Raw genomic sequence first — 7,420 nt, 5'->3', positions numbered from 1 at the left:
GGTTTTCTGCGTGTATGAGACGGAAATGTTTTTCAAAGGAAAGCAAGCATTTTGGCATTTTGATTGCCGTATTTGTCTTCCGGAACCTCCTATGTATGATTTGTACGTCAAATGTAACACTTTGGTATTCTGGTTATTGTGCTCACCTTCTGTACATTTTACTTCGGTTATGACTTCGTTTTCTGTACTTCATGCTTTGCATACTCAGTACATATTTCGTACTTTCCCCCTTTCTTCGGGGGCTGCGTTTCATGCCGCACAGGTACTCCCAGGTGAGTTGAAGACACTATAGAAGATGTTCCAGTGCAGATGGCAATCTCCATTTGTTCCCGGAGTGCTGCCGAGTCAGAGTTGGTATGTTATGCTTTCTGGATTACGTTAGAGACTTTGCAGACAGCGTCGTGGGTATTGGTTGTCAGTCTGTAAGCGGCTCCGTCAGCCGAAATGTCGGTCTGTGTTATGTACTGAATTTTGTATGATTATAGATTTGTTATGCTTGGAAGCTATGTGGAAGAATATTTCTGGAAAAAAAAAATTACGATGTATTTCATCTCATTTGATTTGAAAAATTTGACGTGATTTTATGTACAGCAAGAGTCTGAGGGTTCGCTCGGCCCTAGGTAAGGGTCGGGTGCCCATCACACCCTAGCGGAATTAGGGTGTGACAGGGGCAATCTCGCAGATAGCCCTTATACCTTTCCCAAGCGTGTGGTAGAGATTCGGAATCTCTCTGAGTGAAGTTAGCAATTCTTCCTCGCAGCTCCTTTGTTTTCTTGGGTGAGAAGAACCTGTCGATAAACTTATTTGATAATATCTCCCAAGAAGTGATAGAACCTGCAGGTAGATTCGTCAACCATTCCCTCGCTTCGCCAATAAGTGAGAACGGAAATAAGGACAACTTCACATAATCATCGAGAACATCTCTATATTGGAAATTCTCGCTCAACTCCACGAACTGCATCAAGTGCTTATGCGGGTCTTCACTAGACTTACCCATATACTGGCACGTATGTTGCACCAACCGCACTGTTCCTTCTTTTAGCTCCAAAATTTCCAGTAATGTCAGGCCTAACAATAGCCTTAGCAATAGTTGCCAGACTAGGCCTAGCATAACTGGATAAAAGAATCCGTTGTTCTTGTGCCCTCGCAGCTGCTCTTTCACCCTGTTCATCGCCGTTTCTGGCTCTATCCCTTTCTGCCTGTTCAAGAGCAAGTCTTGCTGCTTCGTTAGCCATTTGTTTCTGTCGGTGAAAAGATCTTTCGATTTCGTGATCAAGATCAACTAACGGTTTTCCTGAACTTCTAGTGCTTGGCATAAACCAAAGAAGCCTGAAGTAACACAAGTAGAACAACGAAAAAGTAAAGACTTGAATAGAAAAACAAACTCAAATTAGAAAAACAGTAAATTTTTCTAAGTCCCCGGCAGCGGCGCCAAAAACTTGTTGCTCCCAAACGCACACGCAAGTATACGCGGTCGTACAAGTAATATAGACTGTTAAGTCCAGATATCGATCCCACAGAGACATAGATTCTACTGTTAAGATAATTCAAATTCGAATGAAACTATTCAAGAAAGTGAAAATCAAGATGTTTATTGTACTAAACTAAAACTGAAAAGTAAACAATTTGTGATGGGTGTTTTTATGAGTGGGAATATCTTGACAAAGATTGTAAGAATTATCAGATGAGAGTAAGATTTAGGGTCATGGCTTTCGACAATCCAGTTGATCTTTGGACAATTCCACCTATTTTATTTCCTGGGTTACTAGTTGACGGGTTAATTATACTTTATGATATTCTCTCGAACTACTCACAAGCCTGTAGATGTTACTATAACGCCTATATCTCTATGGTCATCAGAGGTAACAAGAACACATTTATTTCTCCGTATTCAACTAAGTAGGGCTAAAGGGTATATCTCTATCCTCAGTAGCGAAACGATAAAATCGAACAAACTCTATTTATTCTTATTACATACGTGAATTCCATTTCTCAAGTCCAATTCCCGCACCACAGATAGTGTCTAACTATTGGCCAGATAATCAAACAATTAAGATCAAGAATAAATAAGCAACCCAAAATATGGAAAATCAATAGATAATAATTGTCATCAAACCAACTTTCAAGTCTTTCGTCACAACCCTAGAATTAAGAAGTTTAGCTACTCATGATTCGATCACAGACAAAAGAATTCATGAATAAACTAGGGTTGAAAAAGATGAAAAATAAAATAACCTAGAGAAAGAAAAATAGAACGGTGGCTTACAAGTCCTTGAATAATCCCAGCACACCGTTCTCAGCTAATAAAACGTCTATATATAGGCTAGGGCAAAAACAAAAAATAAGTAAACCAAATCCTAGTCGAATCGGGACAGCTTTCGCAGAACCCCGCTTTCCTTCCGCATCGCGGAAGGATCGTGCAAAGTACTGAGGCTTCTCGCTTTCCTTCCGCATCGCGGAAGGATCGCCTGATGGTATTGCCTGGCTGGTCTTGTCCGCTTTCTTCACGCGATGCGGAAGAAAATCGGACCCTTCAGTCGAATTATTTTCCTTTTGGTTCGTCCTTTGTGGTCTTCGACTCGTCACCTCATCTACTCGTCATATGCTCCAAAATCAGTCACTTTAAGCACAGTTTTCCATTGTTTGTCATCATCGCACCTATACACATGAAATATAACGACATAAGTTCAAATACGACGATTGCATCATGAATTAAGCGATAAAAGTCATAAGAGTAGGATGTAAAATGACACAAAACATGATATTTGTGCCAAATATCAGTTATATATCAAACTATAAAATTTCTTGTCCCGTACACTTAGGAGGACTGTTAGTGGAATCCTTCCACGGTCATCTTTCGCGTACCTTCTTATATCAAGATCATCTTGCGAAACTACAAATAATGATCCTAGTGATTCTAGGATGTAATACTTACAATGTCTCCACGGTGCTAGTTTCGCTATGATATGACTTTTTATGGGTTCGAATCCATCAACATCACAAACTTGAATGCAACCGTCATTACCGACCACATAAAAGTGGCCACTGGAATATACCACATCACTAATACTTCTATAGTAGTTCGAATTCTTCCGAATCATGATCCATAACAAATCTTCTGGTCTCCAGATGCTAAGAATTGACTTGAAGCATCCCTCAATGAACATGAGAGTATAGTCAGATGTATGAGATGGATTAGCTGACAGAACTGCTTTCTGGACAAAGGTCCATGGCTTTTCCGTCGTGAAGGTTTCATAATGTTTGGTGGTATTTTGATGGGGCAACTCAATTTGAACACCGGAAAAGGGGTGTAGCAGACTATTTCACCCTCGTCTTTTCCAACTGTGATAAGCCATCCCATAGACTCCATACATCGTTTTCCACTAGCTTTAGGAATCTGCTTCTTCAAAATCATGCCATTATAGAGACTAAAGAATTTCCTACAAGTGTTATCATCCTTTTCCTCAGCTAGCATTAGCCATGGAACCCTAGACAAGTCATGACTGTTAAAATTGTCCTTTGTGGCCAGTGTGCCACGATTTGCAAACAGTCCCGAAATTAAGGTAGTCTTCAATCAAATCTACGCGTCATGTTGAAGTTCCAACCAATTAGGCATCTCTCACAGTTTCGCCATTTTTCCTATAATTTTTGTAACGAGTTTGGCAGGAATTTCACTTTTTGGTGAGGTTACATTCATAAATTTCAAACACGAGATCTAAGGCGCAATAGATAAACGAGAGAAATAGAGAACAAGAAGCACACAATTAGACAAAAAATAGTCAGCCAATAAACACATAACAGTCTAGAAGCAAACAACTAAATGAAGACATTGAATCCATAAAAGTAGGGTTTATTTATTTTCTGACATTCAAATATGCATATCCATACACGAGACAGCATGTGCCAAACGCTCAAAATTTTCGGAAACTTCATATCTTAAACTGAAGGTGATGAACTCACCTTTTTCGGAAAGAGCTTCAATCAGCAAAATTGTTACAACCAAATATTTTCATTTTTGTGCGCTTTTAGTGAGAGAGTGAAGTGCGGAATATGAGCACATTTGGACAAAACATTCACTTACAGTAAAAGCTATTGTTGGGAGTAGAGGTGTATGTATATCGGGTTGGTTCGGGTTTTTAGCGAATCAAATTAATCGTGTCTATTTTTTTTCTATATAAATCACAACAAATTAATTAAAGTTGGGTTTTTCGATTTTCTCAATTTTTTTTAGACTTTTTCTGTGGTCTGGTGTGAAGCATTTTAGGATCTTTTTTAATGTAAAATATGATATAAATGTCATACTATTTCATATAGTCATACCTAATCCAGTTCAGTGTAACAAATTACACACACGACTATCAACCACAACGCCACAAAAGAGAGAAAAATATCTTCTTCTTTTTTACCCATAATACATGTTAATATTTATACCTTTTTTGAAAAGTCTGTATTGATCGACATGAGATGCACGTGCTGGTCAAATAATACTTTTAATAATTTAGTTTGTGACTTGTAGTATTTTTTATGAATATAAATTTATTTTAAAAAGCTTCAATATTTAATATTGATGCACACCGAAAATTGAGTAGTGTGACTCTTGTACGCTAACATCCAGAGCACATGGTTAAAAGTTCTCATAAATATTAAATAGTTGCCATATTAAAAAAAAAAAAACACGCAAGTATAAAGAAGGAAACGAAACATTATTGTTTACCCCGAAATTGGAAAACCAATTGAATTTGTACGCGGGTATAGGATATGTGCTTGGATCTTGATATATATATTTGATAGCAGAAAATAAGCGTGTGAGTATTTGGTAATAAAACGGCTAGTAACGGTGATTTGCTTAATTTGCTACGGACATGAACGTTTAGAAGCCATGTTGAATACTTAATGGAAGAAACACAACGTAAATGGAAACAAACGGCCTCGGCCGGATCAGATATTGAGAGAGAGATTGAATATATGAGCTCTTCTATTATAAATGTTCTTGGAAGGTAAAAGATGTCAACCCTTACAAAGGAGGGATGTGCTCTATTTATAGTGTGACCTCCATGGGTCTCATATGATGTGAACTAATAAAATAATAGCAACAAGGACAGCTCTGCACGGATTTGGTGGGATTAGACTGACGGCGCCATCTGACACACGCATGGTGGGTAGTTGACCAGGACAGGACGTTACTGGCGCGTGACCCGCGTGCAATGGCCACACGGACCAACTGCTACTCGGACCAACGGCCACACGGACCAACGGCTACTCGAACCAACAGTCGTACGGACTAACGGCTATGCGGACCAACGGCCTAACGGCTATGCGGACCAACGGCCACACGGACCAACGGCTACTCGAACCAACAGCCGTACGGACCAACGGCTATGCGGACCAACGACCACGAATGCTCGGGTCACCGGGCTTAGTCGTTCCAATGACGAAGAAGGCAGATCAGTCGGTCCCCTCGCTCCACCGGTTTGCCTCGCATCCGGTTTTTACCGTATACAGATAGCCCCACACTTCCCGGATCTCCGATCTATCGGAGTAACGGGGAGTGGATAACTTCCGAAACCGGTGGCCCTGTCAGCTCGTCGTTACCTTCTTATTTCTTCGTTTTGAATGTTTGCCATTATTTTGGTCGTGATCGTTGGTCCGTTTTAGGACAGGTCGACTCATAGTCGTTAATTCATCGTGCCCGTGGGACTTATCTGATGCTTCATAAGTTCAGATGTCTCCGAATTACGATAGGCATTTTCTTCAGGGTCGGTATTTTTTCAACCTTGGCAAAGTTTTTGATGTAGCAATCCCCGTTTTGGGGGAATTTTCTGAGCTTTGGCTTGGGTCATTGTGACCTTGTCGCCTTTATCGAATTTCGGGCACAATCCTCGATATAGAGTATGTGAGTGGGGCAGTGCCAGAATACGACGGTTACCATCGGGGCGAAGTCCTTTTAACAGAAAGACACCCAAGATTTTGTTATACCAGCTTTTGGTAACTTTGCGTTTGCAAAATGCTTGTACATATGAGAATTTTAATTCTTCCTTCCTTAGCCGTAGTAAATGAAAAATGGGACACGATTCATTATGATCGTTTGGTCCTTACATCGGAGGCTATGGCCGGTGGCCGGGCCTTAGTTTTGCCGTAGCAAATGTTGAATGGGACACGATTCATTATGATCGTTTGGTCCTTACATCGGAGGCTGTGGCCGGGCATTAGTTTTGCCGTAGCAAATGTTGAATGGGACACGATTCATTATGATCGTTTGGTCCTTACATCGGAGGCTATGGCCGGTGGCCGGGCCTTAGTTTTGCCGTAGCAAATGTTGAATGGGACACGATTCATTATGATTGTTTGGTCCTTATTTTTGTTAAGTAACACGTTGTACTTGTTGCCTCATTAAAAACCTTGTCGAAAAACCCATTTTGGGACAAAACTGTACTAAGGAAAAGAGTGCAACACGCGTTTTCAGACCTAGATCCTAACTTTATCCGGTACTTGACTTCCTGCAAAAAGAAAAAGGTTAAACATGAGGTGTCCATACCTTAGCAGTAATATCCCTTCAAATGATCCACGTTCCGGTTGTTGCACAATTGCTGCCCGTCCACGGATTCCAGTTGACACGATCCTTTGCCCGTTACCTCGGTTATCTTGTACGGTCTTTCCCAGTTCGGACCCAGTTTTCCTCCTTTGGGATTCTTGGTGCTCAAGGTATATTTTCGAAGCACCAAGTCCCCAACTTAGAAATGTCAAAAATTAGCTCTCCGATTGTAGTACCTTTCCATTCTCAGCTTCTGGGTTGTAATGCGGACCAACGCGTTTTCACGAAGTTCATCCGTGAGATCGAGTTTCACAGCCGTGGCCTCCTCGTTTGACTCCTCGGTGGTATACCTGAACCGGGGACTCGGTCCGTTTATCACCCCCGCCCGGAGAAATGACTCGGGCCATCCCTTGATTTTTCCGACCTGAAGCTTGGTTTTCGAGAGTATGGCCGATACCTTTCCCTCGATGGTCCAGCCTCCGGTTCGTAATTCTTTCGTGATCTCTCCGAGCTTTTGTTCATTTTTACGAGCCCCGGGGGAAGCTCGAGTTGGTCATCCTCTATCCGAATTTTTGACTCGTATTGGCTATGGACATCCGCCCAGGTCACAGCCTCGTATTCCAGCAAGCTTTCCTTTAATTTGAATGAAGCCGTCGAGCTCTGAACATTGAGCCCCTTTGTGAAAGCTTGTGCGGCCCATTCCTCCGAAACCGGGGGGAGCTCCATTCGTTCCCTTTGAAACCGGTTGACAAATTCACGCAATAGCTCCTTGTCTCTTTGGGCTATACGGAAAATATCCGCCTATCGAGCCTGCACCTTTTTGGCTCCGGCGTGTGCTTTCATGAAGGCATCGGCGAGCATTTCGAAAGAAGTGATTGAATGCTCGGG

General features: G+C 41.5%; 1 pseudogene; it reads right to left on the bottom strand.

Moving 5' to 3' along the window:
* Positions 1–2,777: 2,777 nt before the first annotated feature.
* Positions 2,778–3,584, bottom strand: LOC132624723 (F-box/kelch-repeat protein At3g18720-like; annotated as a pseudogene).
* Between the last annotated feature and the right edge of the window lie 3,836 nt (positions 3,585–7,420).

The sequence above is a fragment of the Lycium barbarum genome, chromosome 12 (genome assembly GCF_019175385.1).
Source record: "Lycium barbarum isolate Lr01 chromosome 12, ASM1917538v2, whole genome shotgun sequence".
NCBI lineage: Eukaryota > Viridiplantae > Streptophyta > Magnoliopsida > Solanales > Solanaceae > Lycium > Lycium barbarum.
Note: the sequence above shows the minus strand (reverse complement) of the source record. Positions and strands in the feature narration are given on the sequence as shown.